Here is a 25,715-nt window from a genome sequence, read left to right as displayed (position 1 = left end):
AGGTTGCGCCACAAATTGTTTTTCTCCATAATATTATTCAGTGCCTCCTCATTAGTTATGTGATCCACCCACCAAATCATCAGCATTCTTCTGTAGCACCACATTTCAAAAGCTTTTATCCTCTTCTTTTCTAAATTGTTTATTGTCCATGTTTCACTTTCACGCACGGCTACACTCCACAAAAAAACTTTCGGAAAAGACTTCCTGACACAAAAATCTATAGCCAACTCGATGTTAACAAATTTCTCTTCCTCAGAAACGAATTTCTTGCCATTGCTTAGTCTACATTTTATATCCTCTCTACTTTGGGCATCATCAGTTATTTTGCTGCCCAAACAGCAAAACTCATCTACCACTTTAAGTGTCTCATTTCCTAATCTAATTCCCCCAGCATCACCTGATTTAATTCAACTACATTATCCTCGTTTTGCTTTTGCTGACGTTCATCTTCTATCCTCCTTTGAAGACACTGTCCATTCCTTTCAACTTCTCTTCCAAGTCCTTTGCTCTCTCTTCCAGAATTACAGTGTCATCGGCAAACCTCAAAGTTTTTATTTCTTCTTTCTGAACTTTAATCTGTAGTCCAAATTTTTCTTTGGTTTTCTATGCTGCTTTCTCATTGTACAGATAGAATAATACCGGAGATAGGCTAAATAATGTCTCACTCCCTTCTCAACCAGTTCTTCCCTTTCATCCCCCTCAACACTTCTTACGCCGTCTGGTTTCTGTACAAGTTGTATATAGCTTTTCGCTCCATATATTTTACCTGTGCTACCTACAGAATTTCAAAGCAAGTACTCCAGTCCAGTCAACATTGTGAAAAGCTTTCTCTGAGTCTACAAAGTATGTTTGCCTTTCCTTGATCTATCTTAACTAATCTTCCCCGTGGTTGGCTTCTACCAGATGGGGTGAGGTGGCGCAGTGGCTTAGCACACTGGACTCGCATTCGGGAGGGCGACGGTTCAAATCCGCGTCCGCCCATCCAGACTTCGGTTTTCCTTGATTTCCCTAAATCGCTCCAGGCAAATGCCGGGATGGTTCCTTTGAAAGGGCACAGCCGATTTCCTTTCCCATCCCTAGCACAGTCCGAGCTTGTGCTCCATCCTTAATGACCTAGATGTCGACATAACGTTAAACCAAATCGTCGTTCTTTCCTTTTTGCTTCTATCAGTTACTCTGCAAAGAATTCGTGCTAGGTCTGCAAGGTTCACAGAAGAGCTTCTGTGAAGTTTGGAAGGTAGGAGACGAGGTACTGGCAGAACTGAAGCTGTGAGGGAGGGGCCTTAGTCGTGCTTGGGTTGCTCAGATGGTCGTACTCAATTCGGCAGTACATATACTAAAATTGTAACGATACAGAGAAGATTAGCATGGCCTCTGCACAAGGATGACACGCAAAATCGTGAAGCGTTCCACATATAGCTGGCACGGTAGCTCAGCATGTTTGGTCAGAGGGTTAGCTGCCCTCTGTAATAAAAAAACTGAGTTAATCGATCAACGAACTTAAACGGGTGTCTTAAGACGTTCACCCCTAGCAGATGCTACGAACGAAAGGGAACAAAATGAGACAAAAAAAAGAAAGAAAAAAAGAAAACGATGGTAGAGTACTTACCCGCGAAAGGCAAAGATCCCGAGTTTGAGTCTCAGTCCGGCACACAGTTTTAATCTGCCAGGAAGTTTCATATCAGTGCAAACTCTACTGCAAAGTGAAAATTTCATTCTGGAATTGGTGTTAGTATTTTGCAACCCTGACTTACGAAACTGATAGTTTGATAATATGTCAACACCTGCTTTCTTTGGAACTGGTATTATCATGTCCTTCATCTTATTTCTTTAATTCTGATTTCGATTTGTATTACAGATGGAATCTCATAACCTTACTATCACAGTTCTGTACTGGAATAAGCCTAGTGACGTTGTGTTGAATTTCTGTCTAATGCGAATATGCCACCATTTGATGGTGATGTCTCCTTACAATCCACTAAAGTCTAGTGTGAATAGGTTTTTAGTGGGTACTCATAACACTAGTTAACAAATTTAAACTTTCTTTCTGCATCTGGTTTGTAAATGGGTGGATTTACCTAATCTTTACTCTGGTAAAATCAGTTTTTCTCTATGACGTCACATTTCAAGATACACGGCAGAATAAAAAATGTTAATAGCGCAAATTGACACAAGTCTACCAAAATACACATTCAGAACGTTTCAAATCAATGCTATTTTGTATTTATTTATGGACATGATGCCAATAAAAGGTCCAAATTAGTTCAGAAGATATTTTCGTCTTTAATCGTCTTTGGTTCTTGAAAAATGTGATGACAGAGCTCTTCTTTTGTTTGTCGTTTCATCACTCTCCCTACCAAGACCCCAGCAGTAGTCACCCATCATCGAAGGGTTCCAATGGCCTTGGTAACGGAGTTCCATGGTAAGAATGTCTTGGTGAAAGCGTTCACCATGCTCATCGCTTACAGCTACCAAATTTTCCGGTGACATTCTACATCCCATATTCTTTAAGTTGTCCAACAGATCATTCATAATAGTAGCATAGTTTTTGTCTTTTCTGTTACCCAAAAAGCCCTTCACAGTTACATTAAAAGAAGACCAATCAGCTAATTGGATATCTGTGAGTTTGGTGTCAGAGGTTGGATCTTTCAGAAATTTTCTTATTTGTGGTCCAACAAATGCTCCCTCTTTCAGCTTGTCTCACTTAATTTAGGAAACTTTTCTTTCAAGTGATTGAAGGCCTCACTTTCTGTATCCAGAGCTTTCACGAAGTTCTTGATAAGGCCCAACTTGATATGAAGGGGAGGCAAAACGATTTTAACGGGCTCAACTTATGACGTATTGTTCACATTTACGTTTTCAGGAACATATGACTTCCTTGTAGGCTATAGTGGTTCTTGGTGTCATGGCTGCCCCAAAGCAACAAAAAGTAGCAGTATTTCGTGACTCCAGCCTGTAAACCTGTAAGGAGTGCAACAACTTTTAAATCACAGCAAAGCTGCCATTCATGATCCTTATATTTGATTGCCTCTAGTATGAAAACAATGGTTTCATAAGTTTCTTTCATGTCTGTTGCGTAAGCCGAAGGTATCAATGGAAATGCATTGCCATTATACAGTACTACTGCTTTCAAGTTGATTTTACTGGATTCCATAAATAGTCGACACTCTTGTGGTTTATGTTGTACACCTAGTTACATAATCAGACATCTCTACACACTGAATATTGCATATCGAAATATTGAGCGAAGGAAGCACCTCTTGATCTGAAAAACGTCCCTGGAGCTACAAGGTTCTGTTGTAGTCTCGATCTCGAGAGTTCAGCTTGATGTTTCGAAAGTTTTAGATCGCGAACCAAAACGTTCATTTCCTTTTGATTAAAGAGCTGAGGCGAAGTGTTATGATATTGAGGGCAGTACTCTTCTATATGTTCAACACTTTCTGATTCACTTGACATGGTGTCTCGTTCCGTGGCTTCCAAGTTTCAGACAGGAACTGGCAACCCCTCATCATGGGGCACAGGCAACTGCATTGAAGGTACATTTGGATACTTTATTTTATGTCTAGTTTTGCTTGAATGTCCCGAAATATTTGTAAGACAGAAGTAACAGTCTAAATAATGGTTATTAGCCTCACACCATACCATCAGAGCAGCGAATGACATGGCTCGGTGTTTTCCTTTCAACCACTCGGTTAAGATTGTAGTGCAGCTTATGCAGGCAATATGAGGTGCACAACTTTTATCTTGATCACCAACAGGACAATCAAAATACAATTTATATGCCTTCTTAACCAAATCAGTGATTGGTTTTCTTTGGGCTTTTGGAGTGAATTTCCCACAAGCATAACACAAGTTGTTGGGGTGGTTTAGACAACAACGAGATTTACTAGTTGCCTTTTTTCCTAGTGTAAGTTTTAAACACGAAAATTTTGCACTGTCTTTCACAGGAAATACTCACTGAGGATATCTTTCACACCACTGGATTATCACACCAACCATTTACTGACGATTTGTATATCTTCTAGCTCTCCTCTGCAAACCAAAAACAAACAAGTAAACATCAAAACAGAAGAACAGCAAAAAGCAAAAAACTGAATACGAAAAATAAAAAACCTTTAAAAACTCAAAAATGGTACATGACAGAACATTTTGAAAATGTATATTCGGATTCTACACACCAAAATACATGCTAATTGATGTATCACATCCCAGAAGCAAAATGACTGTTGACTAGTGTAACCAACATGTGCTTGGCTTTGTCACGTAAGGTGACTAATGTGTAGGGACTGGAAAATTTCTCGAAAACGATAATGCGAAAAATGATGCTAAATAAGCGGTTTTTATCGAAACAACATGAAATCGACGATTTTTACGAGATATCGCGATATTTTTGTCATAAATCTCACGAACGCAGTTTACTAATATTCGCGACAGATGTTAAAACTGCATTTTGACTACTAATCTCCTTAAGGCTTAGGTTTCTGTATAATCTTAAACCAACAGTTCATTTCCCGAGTAACGAATTTTGATGTAGTGATAAAAAATAACACCAAATGTAGCAAAAATAACGTGGAATTTGACAAAAAAGCAACGTTTTTAGGACAAGCATATATTGCATCTGACAAAAAACACCGATTTGGCAATAAAGTAAAGTGGCATTTGGCAAATAAGAGACATCGAATTTTGTCAAAAAATAACACAGAATTTTACAAACAAAACACAGATCATGGCAAACAATGACGCCGAATATGACCAAAGAAACGTTAAAAATGGTTCAAATGGCTCTGAGCACTATGGGACTTAACATCTGTGGTCATCAGTCCCCTAGAACTTAGAACTGCTTAAACCTAACTAACCTAAGGACATCACACACATCCATACCCGAGGCAGGATTCGATCCTGCAACCGTAGCGGTCATGCGGTTCCAGACTGAAGCGCCTAGAACCGCACGGCCACACTGGCTGGCTGAAATGTTAAATCTGTCAACAAAAAAAAAGACAGAACACAAGTAAACTTCCTGAAAAAAAACAACCAAATTTGGAAAAAAAGTAACACCGAAGTTTCTAAAAAAAATTACCGATTAGGCAAAAAAATAACATTCAATTAAGCTGAAATGAACATAGATTCTGGGAAAAAATAACACTACATTTGGCAAAAAATAATGAAAAAATAACGCTAAATTTCGCAAAAAATAACGTCAAATTTGGCAAAAAATAAAGACAAATTTTGCAAAAGTAACGCCAAATGTGGCAAAAGATAACACCAAATTAGGCAAAAATAATACCTAACTTGGCAAAACACACTAAATTTTGGAAAAATAACACCCAATTTCGCAATTAATAACACCCAGTCTAGAAAAAATAACACCTAATTGCGTAAAAGACTAACACCAAATTTCTGATTCTTCAATTTCTCCGGGCGTATTTTATGACGAAATTAATCTCGGGTGAACAGTCTGGTATGAGAGTGTGCATAGGACACAATATTTCGGCAATCGACCACGTTGCCATCATTAGGTGCGCTGATGTAATGGGGCCAGTCATTACATCAGTGCACCTGATGATGGCAACGTGGTCGATTGCCGAAATATTGTGTCCTATGCACACTCATACCAGGCCGTTCACCCGAGATTTATTTCGTCAACACCAAATTTGACAAAAAGGTCACCAAATTTTTTAGCAATAAAATTACACTATTCGGCCAAAACAGTACCGACTTTGGCAGAAAATGAAACCAAAAGTAGAAAAAAGACGCTAAATTGGGGAAAAAATGCACAAAATCTGGTAAATAAATAACAATGAATTTCACAAGTATTAAGTAATTTGCAGAAACTAAAAACGAATCTGGCAGAAAATAACACCCAATTTGATAATAACTCTGCATGTGGCAAAAAATAATACTGAATTTGGCTGTAATCGATTTTTTCGTATACCTACTGTTTTTTCTGTCTGGTTATTTTCGTAACATCCGCGACGCTTATGTTGCAGGCATGGCGCCAAGGCGGGCCGGCCGTAGCAAGGGAAGTGAAGGCCGTAGGAAAGAGCGATCGGCGCGCTGCTTCCGGGCGGGCCCCGTGACTCGCAGCCCTTTCCTCAACTTCGTGCGCAGCGTGCGAATGCGCATGCGCGGCGCACCGCTCACCGAAATCACACGCCGCGCGGGCGCCGAGTGGCGGCGAATGTCGGACTCTCAGAAGCAGCCTTTCTACCGCATGGCTCAAGAGGCGCGCCGGGCCGCGCCCGCCAAGCGCCGCAAGCGTAAATGACTGCTCACTAGTGCCACCTCGGCTTTGTACAGTTTCGTCAACAAATAAAGCCTATATTTCTCCAAAAGACATTTTTACTTATCATGACAAAATTACATCTACCCAGAAAGTCTTCACATTTTACATTACATTCGTCACGACACAAATTTCATGCCCGTCTCATCGATGGAAGAACTGATGCTTACAAGCTTAAGAATATGACATTGTCCACTGACACACAATTTCCTCTTCTGATGGGGTCTTCCACCAATAGCACAGGTCTGCGACATAAAAATTGTTTCAAATTTATTAAGTATCAACAAAAGTAAAACGAGGATAATGGAATGTAGTCGAATTAAGTCGGGTGATGCTGAGGGAATTAGATTAGGAAATGAGACACTTAAGGGGGGTAGGACGTCAAACGGGCCGACTTGGAGCAGGAGAGGCACAACAGGACATTTTAATTTCCACTGTCTATACTTTGACAAGTAAATTCATAAAACTTTCTCAGCATGACCAGGAAGGATTCAGGATTCACACTCGTAGCAGCGGAAGTTCAAAAACATAACAAAATATTTCTTTTTTTTACACGTGAAATTTCATTTTTTTCACTTACTATTGGTTGCATTTGTTGCTATAGGTACACTTTTCTTCGTAAGTAAGAGAGACTGTTCGATGAATTTTGCACAGCATACAAACCATACTTACAGGTGTCTGAAACTCTAGAATCTATTTAATTTATGAAAAAATGAATGACCTGTCACGTTTTAAACTTTATGTTTAGAAAAAAATCAAATTTTGTAGTTAATTATCTCAATTTTTACCACAGTTTTTAATAGATTTGGAAAATTCTAGAGTTTCATACACCTGTAAGTATGGTTTGTATGCTGTGCAAAATTCATCAAAGAATCTCTCTTACTTGTGAAGAAAAATGTACCTATAGCAACAAATGCAGCCAACACTAAGTGAAAAAATGATGAAGTTTCATATCTAAAAAAAAATTATTTTGTTATGTTTTTGCACTTCCACTGCTATGAGTGTGAATCCTGAATCCTTCCTGGTCATGTTGACAAAGTTTTATGAATTTATTTGTAAAAGTATAGACAGTAAAAAATAAAATGTCCTGTGGTGCCTCTCCTGCTCCAAGTTGGTCCGTATGACGTCCTACCCCCCGTTAAAGTAGTAAAGGAATTTTGCTATTTGGGGAGCAAAATAACTGATGATGGTCGAAGTAGAGAGGATATAAAATGTAGACTGGCAATGGCAAGGAAAGCGTTCCTGAAGAAGAGAAATTTGTTAACATCGAGTATGGATTTAAGTGTCAGGAAGTCGTTTCTGAAAGTATTTGTATGGAGTGTAGCCATGTATGGTAGTGAAAGATGGACGATAAATAGTTTTGACAAGAAGAGAATAGAAGCTTTTGAAAGGTGGTGCTACAGAAGAATGCTGAAGATTAGATGGGTAGATCACGTAACTAATGAGGAGGTATTGAATAGAATTGGGGAGAAGAGGAGTTTGTGGCACAACTTGAGAAGAAGAAGGGACCAGTTTGTAGGACATGTTCTGAGGCATCAAGGGATCACAAATTTAGCATTGGAGGGCAGTGTGGAGGGTAAAAATCGTAGAGGGAGACCAAGAGATGAATACACTAAGCAGATCCAGAAGGATGTAGGTTGCAGTAAGTACTGGGAGATGAAGAAGCTTGCACAGGATAGGGTAGCATGGAGAGCTGCATCAAACCAGTCTCAGGACTGAAGACCACAACAACAAGAAGTGATTTTTACACTGTTTTCAACGCTGCTTTCGGGAAAAATAGTGAAAAAATACCATCACATACACTTATTTCACAAACTGCTTGTCTAGATTTAGCTTTCTTCGATATTTCAACACTCTAGTGAGTTTGAATTTTGTTTATAGGAGCTCCATAAACTGTTATTTAGCTGTTTTTATACTAGATATACGTAAAATAAAGAGTAATTAGGAGAAACCAGCAGTATTTTCGTGTCAGTGCCTGTGTGTCGCGCTGCCTCTTCTCCCACCATCACCAAGCAGTGAGCTTCTGCTATTGTCCTTTAGTTCACAGTACCTCTTCACTCTGTGCTGTTCATGTGTTGTTGTTACTACATGATCATGAGCCATTGTCTCAGAAAGGTGATAGTGAAGAAGACAGAGATTGCTATGATCCTGGCACAACTGATCCCATTCCATTCTCGCAATCTGAACTGAACAATTTAGTTAGAGACCTAGGCCTTTCTAAAGAATCGGCAGATGTTTTAGGATCTAGATTGAAAGAAAAACATATTTTGGCTCCGCGTACATCCTTTTCTTGGTATCGATCAAGGGAAAAGGAGTTTGTATCTTTCTTCTCAAGAAGGTGACCTGGTGTTTTGCAGTGATGTTCCAGGACTTGAATGGCACATTTCAAAATAGAATATGCTCCTGATGAGTGGAGAACTTTTACTGATTCTTCAAAAAGAAGCATTAAAGTAGTACTTCTACACAATGGCAATAAATATGCTTCTATACTAGTTGGACACTCGGTTCACTTAAAAGAATGTTACGAAACCCTTGAACTGGTTTTAAGCAAGCTCTGCTATTTCAGACCACAAATGGACACTATGTCGTGATTTAAAAGTGATTTCAATGCTGCTTGGTCAACAAAGTGGCTGTACAAAGTTCCCTTGCTTTCTCTGTGAATGGGACAGTAGGGACAGAATGCAACACTACATAAGAAAAGTTTGGCTCTTGAGAAAAACCTTACAGGCAGGGGTTAAAAATGTTGAGAGGAAAAGCCTTGTGGATCCCAAATAGGTGTTACTATCACCACTTCACATTAAGTTGAGGCTCATGAAACAATTTGTTAAGGCATTACCAAAATAAGGGGAGTGTTTCAGATATCTTTGTGGACAGTTTTCTGGTTTATCTGAGGCAAAGCTAAAGGAAGGAATCTTTGTCAGACCAGACATTAGAAAACTGATGACAGATCCCAACTTTGTGGACAAAATGGAAACAAAAGAAAAGGCAGCATGGACATATTTTGAATTAGTTGGTACTGGTTTCCTAGGAAACAAAAGAGATCCAAACTACAAGACAACCATAGCACACATGCTCGACAACTTTAAGAAGTGGGGCTCTAACATGTGCATTAAAGTTCATTTTCTCCACTCACATCTTGACTACTTCCCTGCAAACCTTGGTGATTTAAGTGAAGAGCAGGATGAAAGATTCCACCAAGACATAAAAGAAATGGAAAGAAGATATCACGGAAGATGGATCGTCAACATGATAGTGGACTACTGCTGGATGATAAAAAGAGATGATCCTCAATGAATCCACAGCTGGAAAAGTAATAAAAGAAGGTTCAACAGAAAGTGAAGGCATTTTTATAATGATGACTTGTGAGTTTAAAGAGAAATGGAAGTGTACTGGAAATGTAGTTTAGAACATTATTTATGAATAAAATAAAATTTTATAACGCTGGAAAAAATGTGATAAATTGCTTTAATTTTGTTGTTATACCCAAAAATACTCCCTTTTTGTGAGAAAACCTGACGTGATAGAAAAAAATGGATTACGATAGAAAAAAATGGATTGCATTTTTAAAATCAGCACTGAAAAGTACACAAAGGTCAGTTATCAAATTTCAAACAACTTTCAAAAATATTTTTTTGTAGACCTATGTAGTTGAAGCTTGTAGAATACCATTTTCATTGCAACATGTTTTAACTAAATGTGCCATTATTAAAGGAAATATCACAGTATTTGCCTTCAGTGTTTTAGGGAAACCATAGACAACTTAAATCAGGATGGCTGGACTGGGATCTGATTTTCCCAAAAGTGAGTCCAATATGTAAACACTGACTGCTTTGCTTGGTGGTAAATTACAAGAAGACAGATTTAAACTGTTAGCCATGGCAGCAAGTGAGATGGGAGAAGAGATGGAAAAGGACGAGAAAGGAAGATGTGATAGGGCACATTTAATGAAGACAGAAGAAAAAAATGGAGTGTCTAGCAGCAAATTGAAAAGGGAAAGAAGTTTAACTAGCAGAAATGAACATTTACTTCCCTGTTTAACAGGGAAGTGGCTCTATAGGCTACACTTTCAGAGAAAGGCTATGAAGTTGGCAAAATAAAGTGCTTCAGCTGTCTCTTTAATTGCAACAGACCATTTGTATATACAGTACAGCGTAATTGTTCCAGAGGCATACGTAAACAGTTTAGGATGAGTTAGAGTGTGTTTTAACTTTATATGTTAGTACAGCTAAGGTACCAGATAAGAGAGAACATCTGTTGCAATTATGATTTGGTACCAATGTGATGCCAGGCACAGGGATGTATGCATACTGTGGAGCTGATGAAGTAGACTTAGCAAATGACAATCAAATAACTTGTCTGGATTCAACTGACCTAACTGAGTGTATGAGGTACTGGCATGGCCAAGAAGCCAGATATTACAGACATATTTCTCACCACACGAGGTTTTCACTATTCATGCTGTGTTGGATTAGGTGTGTCACAAGTGGAAGTTTGGCATAATTTGTGACTGCACATGTTTAAGTTCTACATCCTGTGGAAATGTGTTCCAAAACTTCTGAAAAGTATAATGACAAATGGAAATCTTCCAGCAAGTGACAAGAGTATTTTCTACCATGTTCCAGTGCTTATCCAAAGTTACATGCAAGTTTTATCCCATTTTCTGATACCGAATTGAATACTGTCACCAAGTATAGGAGGCAATCATTCGCAGAACTTCTGATCAGACACTAAAATTAGCTGGTATTCCTTGCAATCTTTTGAAGTCCCAAATTTTGTACCCACTGAAGCCAGGTTGTCATACATCTGGATGGTGACAGTACTGATATCTGCAGGTCTGGAATGTAAGTAAAACTGAAGGCCGTTAGTGTAGAAATGATATTTACAAGAGAACAGTTGTAGTCTATCTGAACTAAATGTTAACTTACAAACCATAAAAATACATTAACTGTCTTGTCACATTACAATGACCATCTGTTAATAGATCAGCTTTCAGCTAAAGGAATAGGATGTGAATAACAGCAGATAAGTTTTCATGGGTATTTGTGAATGCCTGTAGAGCTTCCTCATAGCTGTTTAACCATTCATTGCTTGTGCAGGTGACACTCATCACCCACATGATTCTCCCAAGCTATTTTGTCTGAATGTGCTGGATTAAGTTTGTGTCATTTTCAGTGCCTTTCCATTAACTCTCCATCTGTTCTCTTCAAGCATTATCGGCTTTCAGTTACACAAATAGCATTCTTTATTGACCATTATTATGATCTGGAGGAAGTGGTCACCCACGCGACCTCTGCTGCTACAGTTGGAAGCAAAGTAAGTGTATGTTACTTTACTGATTTCCTATGTTCAGTCCAACTTTTGTGTGAGTAATTTTAGGCACATCAAAACTATTTACAGCTAATTTGCTTTTTGTCTAGAATATGTTTGCTTTTAGTTTGTGGAATAAATGTCGGAGGTAAAGGAACCTAGGGCAGAGATTCTGATATATGGCTGGAATGATTCCATGAGCTGAGTGATGAAGATCCTGATAATGATATTGATAATGATGACTAACAGGATGAAGTTTGTGTACATAAAGTGGTCATGATTCAGGGAGCAAAAAAAGAAGTGTCAGAAAATAGTGAATTTGAATCACTGGACTAATTCATTCAAAGAGGACATATGTTTTTGAGGAAAAGACAGAATAACTAAATGGAGGAAAAATAAATATTCTACCGATATTAGAATACTATCTTGTATTATTATGATGTATTTACCTGGACCAAAAAATGAAGCTTGTCTAACAAAGACTGAAACAGACGTTCTGAAGCTATTCTTGGATAAAAATATAATATGGATTACTACAACACATACTAATGTTTACATTAATGAAGTCTCTGGTAACTTTTCTAGTGAAAGGGATGTTAAACAAATGTTTTATAGGAATCAGAGCTTCCCTTAGTCTGTAATATCATATGAATCTCTAAGATGTTCTAGAAAGAATTTACCAAAATTGTGGGATAACTCAAAGGGCAAAAAACTGGACTTATATTACTAAGTTTCCTATCAAGCGTGAGCCCCACGAGTTTCGTAGTTTCAATGAATGAAAGAGCAACAAAGCCAAGATGTAAAGACAGTGGAAGAACCCAATTGTGCCACCAGAAATTCATACGAATGGTTTTGTCAGCGGAAAAGTGAGCGGAAAAGCGAAAGCCATTGTCAATGCTCCATGAGTAAAGACAATCGAGACAATGCTGAAGATGCCGCTCAAGGAGACAAGTCCATGGAGAACTGAAATAGGTGGCAAAATTGTGAACAAAAAGAGAGCTGGAGATGCCCAGCAGGAGACAAGCCATAATAGGGTTAAGGGCGATAGCAAAGAGAATGACACTCAGGATGGAACCCTGAGGTATATATACTGTTTTCCTATATGAAGGTGTCTGACAAGACAGAACCCACAAGTACCTTGAAAACACAGTCTTTTAAAAATTCTTGAAGGAAATGGGGCATGTGGCCATGGAAACCCCACATATAGAGAGTATGGAGGATACCAGTCCTCCAGTAAGTGTCATAGGCTTTCTCCAAATCGAGAAAAACGGGCACAATCTGGTATTTCCACAGAAAACCATTCATGACATGGGTTGACACAGTGAAAAGATGCTCAACTGCAGAATGATGTGCTTAAAATCCATATTGTGCAGTGGTTAGTAGATTGTGAGACTGGAGCCACCATACCATCCAGGCCTGAATCATATGTCCCATTACCTTGCAAACACAGCTGGTGAGAGAAATGGGGTGGTAGCTAGAAGTTTTGCTACCTGATTTATTTTCACTTCACTGGAACATCTGAGTTACCCTTCGTGCTCATTACAAGGGAGTGGCATATCTATAAATATAGGAATGCCCAAGACAAATATTCGATGAAAAAAAGTTGAATAATAGGAGAGGCATAAACTTATAAAAAGAACCCAAGTCCTAGAGTCTGCTGATGACATAACTGTCCTTGTTAGCTAGGAGAGGAGACAGAGAAAAAAGTGACAGATTAAACACAAAATAATAGGAAAATGGTACTGCATAGCACATCTACACACTGAGGTAACAAAAGTAATGGGATAGTGATTGCACATACACAGATGCCAGTAGAATTGAGTACATAGGTGTAAAAGGGTGCTGAATTGGCAGAGCTATCATTTGTACTCAGGTGATTCATATGAAAAGGTTTCCAACTTGATTAGGGCTGCACAACATGAATTAGCAGACTTTGAACAGAATAGTAGTTCCAGCTAGATGCATGGGACATTCTATTTGAGAAATCATTAGGGAATTCAGTATTCCAAGATTCACAGTGTCAAGATTGTGCTGTGAATACAAAATTTCAGGCATTACCTCTACCACGAACAATGCAATGGTTGACGGCCTTCACTTAATGAATGAGAACAGTGACGTTTGTGTAGGGCTGTCATTGCTAACAGACAAGCAACCATGAGTGAAATAACTGCATAAATCGATGTTGGATGTACAATGAACATATCCATCAGGACAGTGCAGTGTCGTTTGACATTAATAGGCTATGGCAGCCGACAACCGATGCGAATGCCTTTGCTAACACACAATATCACCTGTAGCACATCTCCTGGTGCTACCCTAGAAAGCTGGAAAGCTGTGGCCTGGTCAGATGCATCCTGATTTCAGTTGGTAAAAGCTGAGGGTAAGGTTCAAGTGTGGCACAGACCCCACGAAACCACAGACCCAAGTTGTCAACAAGGTACTGCGCAACCTGGCGATTGCTACATAATGTTGTGGGCTGTGTTTACATGGAATGGACTGGATCCTCTGGTCCAACTGAACTGATCATTGGCTGTAAATGTTTATGCTTGGTGACTTGGAGACTGTTTGCAGCCATTCTTTCATGTTCCCCAACAATGATGGAATTTTTATGGATGACAATGCGACATGTCACTGCGTCACAGTTGTTTCTATACAGGTTTGTAGAACATTCTGGACAATTTGAGCAAATGATTTGGCTACCTGTCAAAATTTATGGGACATAATTGAGAGGTCGGTATGTGCACAATTTTGTGCAACACTTTTGCAATTACAGATGGCTGTAGAGGCAGTATCACTCCATATTTGTGAGGAGGACTTTCGATGACTTGTTGAGTCCATGCCATATCAAGCAGCAGTTCACAGTTGACACCTAGTACTTGAACATTTAGCTTAATACAGGGGGATTTCAAAAGTAAATGACTCATTATTATGGCAGACCAAGTAACTTTTATTGAATGGCGTATTGCACTTCAGAGTGACAGAGATACATGACATTTTTTTCAGTATAGTCATCAAGTCTGTATAAACAATAGTCAGAACATTCTATCAGTCATACTATTCCTTCTCAATGATAGAAATCTGCTCTTTGGTCATGTAGCCATTTGGGAACCTGTGTGTAAACTTTGTCATCACTGGAAAATGCCCCCCCCCCCCCCCTCCCGCACACACCACCACATACGCACACACATAAGATCAGCAATGTTTACAATCTTTGTTACAGACCTTATTAGTACTCAGTTTGTATTCCAACCACAACATTCCAGTGTAATATTAATATTGAAGTGAAATTGACTAAGTCAAGTGTAAACCTGTTCAACACATGATTTAGTTTGAAGAAGATCATGAAATTAAACATTTTAAGCAAGAACAAGGTAAAAGTTACCTAATCATAACAATAGCATTTTTATGTTGATCGGTAAACCTGAATACAACTGAGATGAGCAAAGTTCCATTTCGAAGGTTTCTAGAGCTATGAGAGGTCAGAACAGTAAAGAGATAAATCAAGAATCATGAGCTTCATGTACAACTAGACAATCCCAAGGGTACATGAATAATGGAAGTTTTTGAGATTAACTGATACAGGACGCTTCATATAAATGCTTTGCCATCCTTGGATGAAAATTATTCTCTTTGGTGAGTCATCCACCTTTTGTGGACTTACAAAATAACTGGATCATTTTGATATGAAAACAAAGAGTAAATCACAGTATCTGTAAAACAAAAGAGAAATTCAGGACATTTCAGAATTCACCTACATTGTGTGATTCACCACCCTCTAAAACCTCAGACTGAACAGCATACCTGTTCTACTCGACACAGAGCTAGCAATTATGTTTTGTCAGCTTGGCAACTTACTTGTTATGTTGAAACCACAAACAAGTTCAAACCTGAAGGTAGGATCATCAATGAAGTACAATGCTTAGAACTGAAAGCATGTTTATTACTGACATTAACATAGAGCCAGAACAGAACTGATCTCCTGTATGGAGAGTGCAGTTATTGAATATTCCAGAATTCTAATGTTTATACACTCATCAAATATTCCAGAAGATACAGGTTGATCAATCATTAATGCAACCACTTTCATGGCATGTGGCTGGCCAGTGGGGCTGGTTGCTGTGACCACATTGGGGGTGACTGGAGGTTTGCAGTAAATATACAAGGATTGGATGAAAAGTAATGCATCCACCTTCGTTAATTCAGTCTGAATGGGAATATTTTAATAAATCTAATGCAGAAACAATCCTTAGAATGCGATCTTTAATTACCAATATTCAGTTTTCCACATAATCACCAGCCAATTGGATACATTTCTGCCAACAATGAACAAGTTTTCTGAAGCCGTCACAGAACAAGTTGACACTCAGTTTGCGCAGCCACAGTCTCACAGCCCTCATAGTATGGTTTGCCGCATAAGTTATTTCTAACCTACATAACACAAACACTTAAAAGGAAAAGTAAATTACTCATATACATTATGATGCTGGAACTGCCTCACTTCGTTATTCAAGCACTGCTGCTACCTGCATAGGGAATTGCTCATTACACTCTGCAGTTCACTCTGAAAAATAGCAGCAACTCCTTGACGACTTGGTTTTAAGCTCATCTAAAGGTTGCGCATTTGATCTGTATACCATTCTTTTGAAGTCCTCTAGAGATAAAAATTGGCAGGAGTTAAATCAGGAGAGGGACTGATGACCATAGATGTTAAGTCCAATAGTGCTCAGAGCCAAATCAGGAGAATGAGAAGGCCATATGTTGTTAGTGAAAACTCTATTGGGGAACTCTTCAGGAAGCAAAAAAGAATAGCGGGATTCATGGCTGGAATGAAAAGGAACAAACCCTGCAGACATCTATTTAAAAGTGCTCTTCAAAACTCTATTGGGGAACTCTTCAGGAAGCAAAAAAGAATAGCGGGATTCATGGCTGGAATGAAAAGGAACAAACCCTGCAGACCTCTATTTAAAAGTGCTCTTCAAAACTGAGAATCTTTGTCTTCATAACAGAAGACAGAAAACTGACTTTCACATTCTCCAAATAAAAACCAGTGTGTGTCAAAAAGCAACATTACACTGTGGTAAAAATATTTACAATAAGTTGTCAAAAGAAATTAAAGTAATAAATAATCTAAAAAAAATTGAGGCAGTATTAATAGAACATGTTTGGGATAATATGTTGCTTCTATAGTCTGGAAGAGTTCCTCCAAAATCCTTAAGAGCCTAAGAAAGTTAATGTTAAGTATATAAGCCACACTCTTTATCACTTACAAAAATATTGTGTAAGTATGACTACCTACTTGTAGTATGTAAAGACTGTAATCATTAATATTTGTTTATTCACATTTTCAGTTATAATTGTCTAGTTAAAACAGTTTAATTGTAAGTCAGAGCTTGAAAAAAAATTTACACTCATTAATATTATAAGTCAGAGCTGAAAAAGAAATGTCATCATTCATTCATAGAAACAGCATGTAAACATGAAGATATATTTGCACTGACCTGTCCAATATCTGATGTGCTATATTGTCCATTTAAGATTTACTGGATCAAATAAAAAAATAGGAATACAAAGATGTCATTAATGTCCAGTAATGAGAAGTTGACTGTATACGCCATCGTAGAGTCCTGCTGAAAGGTCATGAAACCACATTCTCTCTCAGTTAGCTCGCTAAAAAAAAGGCCACAAACCATTTTCCACATATCTCTGGCTGTTAACTGTTTCCTGAGAAAAAGAAAAATTAGGCCTATTATTCTCTTGTTGCTAATAGCAGTGATAACTCATGTATTACATTAGGCTTTTTAGAATTCCCCAATTAATACATTCATTTAGATGGGATCATGATTTGTCCAAAAAGAAAGTTAGGTGAGGGTCAATTTCTCCATCATGCACCCTATTCAAAAACCATTCACAAAACTGCAACATTTTTGCAGGGTTCCCTGGTTTAAGTTACTGCTCTACAGTCATTTTAGAGGGCTGTAACTTCAGTAACTTTGTAGCTGTTTGAACAGAGCCACAGGAAATTCCTTTTTTGCTGAAAAAGGCAAACTGATTTTCTAGGAAACCTTTCCAGGATATGCATGGATGTTATCCATAGTTTCTTCTGTGAGTACTGTACATGGTTGTCTATGTTTCCTGTCAAGAACACTTCACATTTTGTGGAATTTATTTATTAATCAATGAATCATACTCTGATTAAGAACCTGAACATCATGAAATTTCTCTGGCTTTGGTGGAGGAAAAAATCCCCACCAGTTTGTTGCCTTAAGGATTGATCACTCTGTACAAACACTAGAAGCATAAGAAAATTCAAACATCTTGCAGAAAGAATAACTATTAAATAACAAATAATTCCTAGTGGTCAAATTTGAACTGGTGACCCCTGCAGCACGTCAGCCAGTGACACTACCCACTACACAATGCTGCAAGTGCCAGTGTTTCCAGAATTGCTCCCTCTCCCAGAGAAACAGTGACCTGTATAGTTTCAGAAGTAATTTTTAGAGCCAACTACAGCACCCTGGATGTAGACCTCGTCAGTGGTCCTCTGTAAGGTGGATCCTCACGTTATGGTCTTGTCATTACATCCTCTTCACTGTGATGAACATCGAAGGTAGACTGACTCATCCAAGCATTACAACCATTGAGTGAGTCTTCAGTTTCATTGAACCTCCCACCATCGATCTACACCTCTAAAATGAGTAATGCTTCATACAGAGGACCAGGCAATGTCTCTGCCCATATGTCTTCTTCATGAAGTGTCGTAATCCTCAACTTTATATATGACATTTGACAAATGACAATGAATATGATACTGACCAAAGCAGCACTTTAGTAACTTTTCTGATAGTTTCACTTACTACAGAGGCATAAAAATTTATGCCATGTCTCCCATGCTGTACCTCACTGATCAGGTGCTTTGCATTGATCTTTCTCTTGGGCATCCAGGCTCCATATACTAACCAGCTGCCTTGATTCTTCCATCCTGGTAATGAGGTAGTTCATGTAGTTATTCTGAGTATCATCTGGTTGAGACAGAAAGACTGTATCAACTGTCCTTTCAGCCTTGCAATCATTGAGCAGATAGAATGGTGCAAAGCCTGTAGTGTCTTGCTCCACAGTGTTGTATGTAAATGTCACAATGGGCAGTATTGTGTGCCAATCTTTTTGTTCTACATCAGTGTACACTGAGAACACCATTGCTAATGCCTCATTAAAGCCTTCTGTGAGGACATTGATGTGCAATGCGAAATTATTTCTGATACTTGTCTGGAGGAAAACTTTTCCATGATCAGACATCACTACATGGGTTGCTCTGTGCTTCAAAATGATGCCTTCTACAAGGAACTTAGCGATTTCCAGAGCTTCAGCAGTTTGCACAGCTTTGGTAACAGTGCAGTGGGTGAGGTAGTCAGTGCAGACTGTTATCCATTGGGATGTCTCCTAAGAGATTGATTCCAAGTCAGTGAAATGATGCTGCTGCAGAAGGTACAGGTACCAAATGCCCTGGAGGTATTTGTGTAACATGCTTCTGTCATCATCATTTCTTACAGGCTCACACAGTGTATGACAGATAGGTGGAGACCTAGTCAGTGATACCTGCATCTGATTCTGTCTACAGTGTTCATGAATCCCAGGAGCATCATGGAAGTACTTCAGGATCACTGGCTGAGATAACCTGGGATGGCAGGCAACCATTTTCACAAAACTAAATTGTAGTTTCTCTTTTACCATGTCCCAATTACTAATTTGAATCTTCCTTTGATAAGCTCGTCATTATTCAAGGCTTCTATGATTTTCAGCAAAGCTGGATCTTCCATGTGCTCAGCAACATTGTCATTTAATGCAGTGATGGCTGAGATTTCATCGACACTGTTGTGTTCTGTCAAAGAATTCCTTGAAAGGCAGGCAAATGTTGTTGTAGTTCTGTCAGATTTGGATACTTCGTGACGCACTCCTGAAGCCTCAGTACTCATTTCGCGTCAGTTCGACAGATCCTTCATGCTAGTAAGCCACCGTATAGGTTGGTGTACCATCACAATGGTGAATGGTTTGTCAAATAAATACAGCCAGAACTTGTTATTGGACCAAACAACTCTGTTATGCTTGAGTAACGTGGGCTGCCACAGGTTCTGGAAATCAGGGAATATCAGGGAATTTCAAACACATCAGAAAAATCAGGGAAATATCAGAGAAATTTGAAAAAAAAAGACCATTGGAAAAATCTTGTTTTTGTCTCAGTAGATGAAATGATTTGTTTACTGAGGTGTCATGCATCATTGCTGGCTGGGTGCAGCTGAGTACGTGTGTTGCCTCCCTACTCTCTCATTACTACTGCTTCTCCTCTTCCTATCACACCCCTCATCTTGCAGTCAGTGCTGCCACCACTTCTTGTCACTAGCCTAGCAGCTGCTGACAAGAGGCAGGGAGGCATGGGGAGTGGTTTGTTTGGATCTGATTCTCAGAGACTGTAGACGCAGTGCCTAGGGATGGCGGTCATGTGTGCATGAATTGTGTCTGAGGGATTGCGTGAATGCGTATGTGCTCTTGTTTTCTGACAAAAGCTATGGCTGAAAACTTAGGTGTGAGAGTGTGATTGTCTTTTCTATGTGCCTGTCTGCAGCTCAGCAATCATCTTTATGATGAGTCAGTACCTATCCTCACTATTACTGATTCTCAGAGTATTTGAACAAGTTATCTGTTGCACAGATTGATTACCATGGTCTCATTTAATCAACATGCTGTCTGTGGCTCATGAATAGCTGGCCACATGTGTGGATTTCTGCAACTGACCAAAACCACAAGCTGTTTCAGTGGGTTTCTGTAATAAATCGGGCCTGCCCATCTGAAGCCATTCAGTTCCCACTGATGTGCAGGCCTTGCCTGTCAGATCTAGCCTCACCGACCTGCCTGTGGGCCGGGTCTGTTTGTGTGTGGCATAAAGCAGATGATTTTCATGGTTTATCCATGAACCCAGGACTGTGGTCCTCCCAAACAGGCCAGAGGCCATGGGTGAAGGATTTCAGGAATTGCAGCTGTCTCCCCGCAAGTACGTTGTACAGCATGGCATTTTATAGACATTTTATTTGTTCTACTACATTTTGGCATTTCAAAAGTAATTCATATATTAGAAAGTATGGACAATAAGAAGAAGAAAATTGTGTCAGTCACTGGCACTTTGTACGCTATGTATTCATACATTTCTCGAAAGAAAAATCACACTATACCTGTAAAATAATATATGTAACACAGTGAGTAATTACTGACAATAATGAACATAGTAGAACCACCATTTTATTGGTGGTCACCTACAGTGTTGGTTTACACGTTTTTTTCCCACCTTATACACTTCCTTCAAGAGGCCTTCTTTTTCTGAGGTTATTTCCGAAATCAGTAAAGGTATTTTAAATCTGTCTTGCAACTCCAAGGAAATGTGTATTTTTGTCACCAAATGTGTTTCGTTTTGTTGAAATAAAATAACATCACTGGTCTTAATGAAACACATATATCATTTGGCTTGCTTTCTACATCTAAAAACAGTTCATTACAAAAGATGTTGATGTTAGTTCTTAAGATTTTTGCCCACATCAGGCCCTCAGGTGTTCAGTTTTCATTAGCTGGGCATGGGCTTGGTGAACCCAGGGTTCCTGAGTGGGGAAATGGTAAGCAACTCCAGTCCCCTGTCGCCGTAAGCTCTGGGCATGTTTCAGCAACCACTGTTTGGCGTGGCGGCAGAATGTTGTGTCTCTCAGGGAATGGGGATCTTGGCGTGACCGCCCAGATCGCAAGGATGGAATAAACCTTTATAAAAAGAACCCTCAGTCTCAAGGAGTGCTGTACACTTATGGTATGCATGGCTGTTGAGGTGGAACAGACGCTATTGAGCAACCTCTGGGGAATGCAACGTACCTCAGTTGTATAAGGCTTACTCGTGCACACGGGGCTCTGTCTGAGTGGACCCTTATTTCCCTAGCTGCTTGTGGGACTGAAAAGGATCATCTAAAAAAAATTTTTCCCCCTCCCAGCGGAAAGGGTGGGATGCTGGAAGGCACCTAACACCCAGTCTAATAAGAGGGCTTGTGTACCCAAGTCCCCCTGATTCAGTCCATAGAAACATGCTGTTTCGCAGAATGTGTTTCTTATAGTTAAAAGAAGAGAGGGTAGTTCTGAGAGAGTTTTGCCATTTTACATACAGAAAGGGTTAGAAGGCTTCGCTGGCAGCTTCAAATGTGTTAAGCTCTTGCACAATGTGGTCCTGTTGGTTGAAACATCTAGCTCCCAACAAGTAAAAAACCTTCAGAAAGCTCCATACCTCGGGGAGTATGTGATAGAAACTGCACTGCACAACACCTCGAACTACAGCAAAGGTATTATGACTGGCAGGGATCTAGTTGACATTCCCCAAGAAGAACTGAAAGCTGAATGGTCCCAGGAAGGTATTGTTGATGTACAAAATGTTATGAAAAGGGTGGATGGTGAACCTGTAAAATCAGATTACCTTTAACAACACCAAACTACCAGAGCATGTCAAGACAGGTTTCTGCGCCTAAGAGTACGACCTTATTTTCAAATTTAAATGCCAGCACTTTGGGCACTCTCCTCTTGGCTGGAAAGCTTTGGGCACTCTCCTCTTGGCTAGAAAGGGGAAGACACTGGTGGGAAATCTGGTGAAGCCACCCATGATGGAGTTGGTTGCTCCTATCCTCCAAAGTGTGGGGCAGGGACTGCAGAGTTTACCTTGAGGAACAAGAGGTTCAGGAAGGCAAAATAACAAAGCACATTCTGTATGGTGAAGCCAAGAAGTTGTCCAAGTCCATGCAGCCACTCATGTTTGTTGCCTCCTTTTCTTCCATTCTGAAACAGCCAGTGCTGAAAACTGGTGCTGCTACGCAAACAGAGGTTGCTAGTGTCAGCACTAGCACCTGTGTTTGTCAATGACTTGTGCTGCTGCAGTTACTTTGAATCCTGCCCCTCCCCCCAGAATTACAGAAAAGGCTGTGGTTGCTGACATCATGGAACTTCCTGACCCTCCACAGGTCAAGTCTTCTGCGCTGCCCACCACTGCTGCCATCACTACCACTTCTGAGGCTGTGGCTACAAAGCCACCTCAGAACAAAAAATCGAAGTTGAAGGCGAAAAATCATCCACTGACATCTCTCTCGAATTTTTTTCAGAGACGATGGAGCTAGATATCGAACTGGAGCAATCATCTTGTCCCAAGACTCAGCCTCCACCCATTGTGGGCTCCCTCCTCAGCAGAAAGTCAGGATGAAAGTACTACCCCATGACAGCTGGCTCCAATATACAGTGGAATATTAATGGGATCAGGACACATGTGGAGGAACTGAAATTCCTAGCACAGCAATGCCCCCTGTGCTTATGTTTACAGGAAACACATTTTAAAGCCTCCATGCCCCTATACTATGGGACTGTACACTATATCGCAAGGATGACCTGACTTGGGAAAGGGCCAAATGAGGGGCTGCCGTGTTTGTCAACAATGCACACCCCTCCTCTGCTCTCCCCATGGCTATTGATCGGTAAGCAGTTGCAGTTGAAATTTGTGCACATTGAATTTGCTCTCTTTATTTACCTCTGGTGGACGCAGTAGACACTGAGGCTCTTGCAGATGTTATGTAACAACTCCCCTGACCATTTCTCATCCTGGGAGACTTCAATGCCCATCATGTCCTGTGGGGCTTGACATTTGATTGCTCTCAGGGTCGTGTTTTGGAGATCCTCCTGATGTCTCAAGAGCTGTGCATCCTGAGTGCTGGTACCCCAACTCATTTCTGTGCTGCTACTGCATCATTCTCAGCCATCAACCTATCTCTTCGTTCTCCATCCCTCGCTGACTCTGTTCACTGGGAGGTCATTGATGACCTTCATTCCAGTGACCACTTCCAAATCCATATTCACCTACTGGATCGAGCACTACATGAAGAGAAAACTACTTGCCAATGTGTATTCACACACTGGATGGAGCACTACATGAAGAGAAGCCACTGACAGGTACGGTCAGCAGAGCTAACTAGATGCTGTTCAACCAGCTAGCTGTGTTTGAACATAGCAACAGCGTACAGGAATGTTTAGACCATACCATACAAGTGATCTTTCATGCTGCTGACTTACCATCCCAAAGTTCTTAGGTCATCTTCATAGGTGACCTGTGGGTGGATAAGTGTCATTCAGCCATTTGGAACAGGCATGCAGCTCTTCAATGATTTAAAAGCTGCTCTATGGCAGACAACCTTTCTTCAAATGGTGCCCAGAGACATCACTCAGACACTAGCAGAGAATTTTACACAAACTACTGCCAACGCCAGCTAGCATCTGGCGTTTTGTCATTACCATGCAACTGTCAAGAGGGACAAGTTGGACTTCGGATCCGACAGTTCTGAAGCCTACAACTCTCCTTTCTCCATGTGGGAGCTCAAATTGACACTGTCTGGGGTTTGTGATACTGCATCTGGTCATGACGAAATCCAATACTGCTTGCTTTGCCATTTGCCAGCAGCATCAGAGGAAAGCCTCCTAAAAATGGTTTAATCTTATATGGCAACAGGCAACTTCCTGAACTCGTGGAGGGATACCTCCCCTGAATCCAGGAAAGGATCATAAGTCTGCCAGTAGTTACAAGAGTATCGCCTTAATGGGATGCATGGGAAAGACCCCAAAGCGAATGGTTAACTGTCATCTGGTCTGGTTGTTGGAGACCAAACAACTCCTTAGCCACTCTCAGTGTGGATTCCAGAGATTTTGGTCCACTTTTGACAACCTGACTTTGCTAAAGGCAGCTATTCAGCAGTCTTTCCTACGCAACCATCACTGTATTGGTATATTCTTTGATATACTTGGAGACACTGTATTCTCGCACAACTGCATCAGTGGGGCTTTCATGGGCACCTCCCCATCTTCATACAGTATTTTCTGCCTCACCAGTTTTTTAGGACCTGAGTTGGTGCCTTGCTATCTTCTGTTCCTCCTCCAGTGTTGCAACAGTGAGCTGCCAGTTCATCTACATCTACATTTATACTCAGCAAGCCACCCAACGGTGTGTGGCGGAGGGCACTTTACGTGCCACTGTCATTACCTCCCTTTTCTGTTCCAGTCGCGTATGGTTCGTGGGAAGAACGACTGTCTGGAAGCCTCTGTGCACGCTCGAATATCTCTAATTTTACATTCGTGATCTCCTCAGGAGGTATAAGTAGGGGGAAGCAATATATTCGATACGTCATCCAGAAACGCACCCTCTCGAAACCTGGCGAGTAAGTTACACCGCAAAGCAGAGCGCCTCTCTTGCAGAGTCTGCCACTTGAGTTGGCTAAACATCTCCGTAACACTATCACGGTTACCAAATAACCCTGTGACGAAATGCGCCGCTCTTCTTTGGATCTTCTCTATCTCCTCCATCAACCCGATCTGGTACGGATCCCACACTGATGAGCAATACTCAGTTGCAGCTTCCAGTGCAACAGTTAAAGGAGTGGGCTGCAAAGACGGGTTTTCAGTTTTCTGCAGATAACTGTGTGTGTGTTCATTTTAATTTTAATTGTTCTTATCATATTTTTAATTTACCTGCCTTGCTTGGGGGGTGGGGGGGGCACCATCTTTGACTCCAGATCGTCATGGCTGCCACACCTGAGAGACCTAAAAGCTAGAACCCTGAAGGCACTGAATATCTTAAGTGCCTTTGCAACAGGTTTTGGGGAGCAGAAGGGCTTGTCTCCTCCAGTTTTATAGGGCTTTCATGCATTTGCAGCTGGACTGTTGGTGCATGGTGTATGGGTCAATGAGGCTGTCTTATTTGTGGATCGGTTATGCTGTCCACCATGAGGGGATTCGGCTGGCCACAGGTGCTTGTCGGACCAGTCCCTTACACAGCCCCTCTGCTGAGGCTGGGGAACCACCACTTACCATCTGGCAGCAGCTCCTCCTGGTGCGTCAGGTGTGTAAATTACTTGCATCTCTGACTTCACCCACACATCATACTGTCGGCTCATCTGCCTCTGGAACACCTTTTTTCCAACCGTCCGTGTGCCACAATTCCATTTGGGATCTGTGTGCAATGTGTGCTGGAGTTTCTCGGTGTGGAGCCAGTACGGCCACAAATCCAGGGTTTTAACTGCCTGCA

The 25,715-nt window shown here is 40.4% G+C and overlaps 1 non-coding gene across 1 annotated transcript; it reads left to right on the top strand.

Moving 5' to 3' along the window:
- The first annotated feature begins 1,312 nt into the window (after positions 1–1,312).
- On the top strand, positions 1,313–1,419 carry LOC126163330 (U6 spliceosomal RNA). The gene has a single exon (XR_007535221.1). It is a non-coding gene; the product is annotated as a U6 spliceosomal RNA (small nuclear RNA).
- Positions 1,420–25,715: the final 24,296 nt, after the last annotated feature.

Source organism: Schistocerca cancellata, chromosome 2 (assembly GCF_023864275.1).
Source record: "Schistocerca cancellata isolate TAMUIC-IGC-003103 chromosome 2, iqSchCanc2.1, whole genome shotgun sequence".
Taxonomy (NCBI): domain Eukaryota; kingdom Metazoa; phylum Arthropoda; class Insecta; order Orthoptera; family Acrididae; genus Schistocerca; species Schistocerca cancellata.
This window is presented reverse-complemented; position numbering and strand designations above follow the sequence as displayed.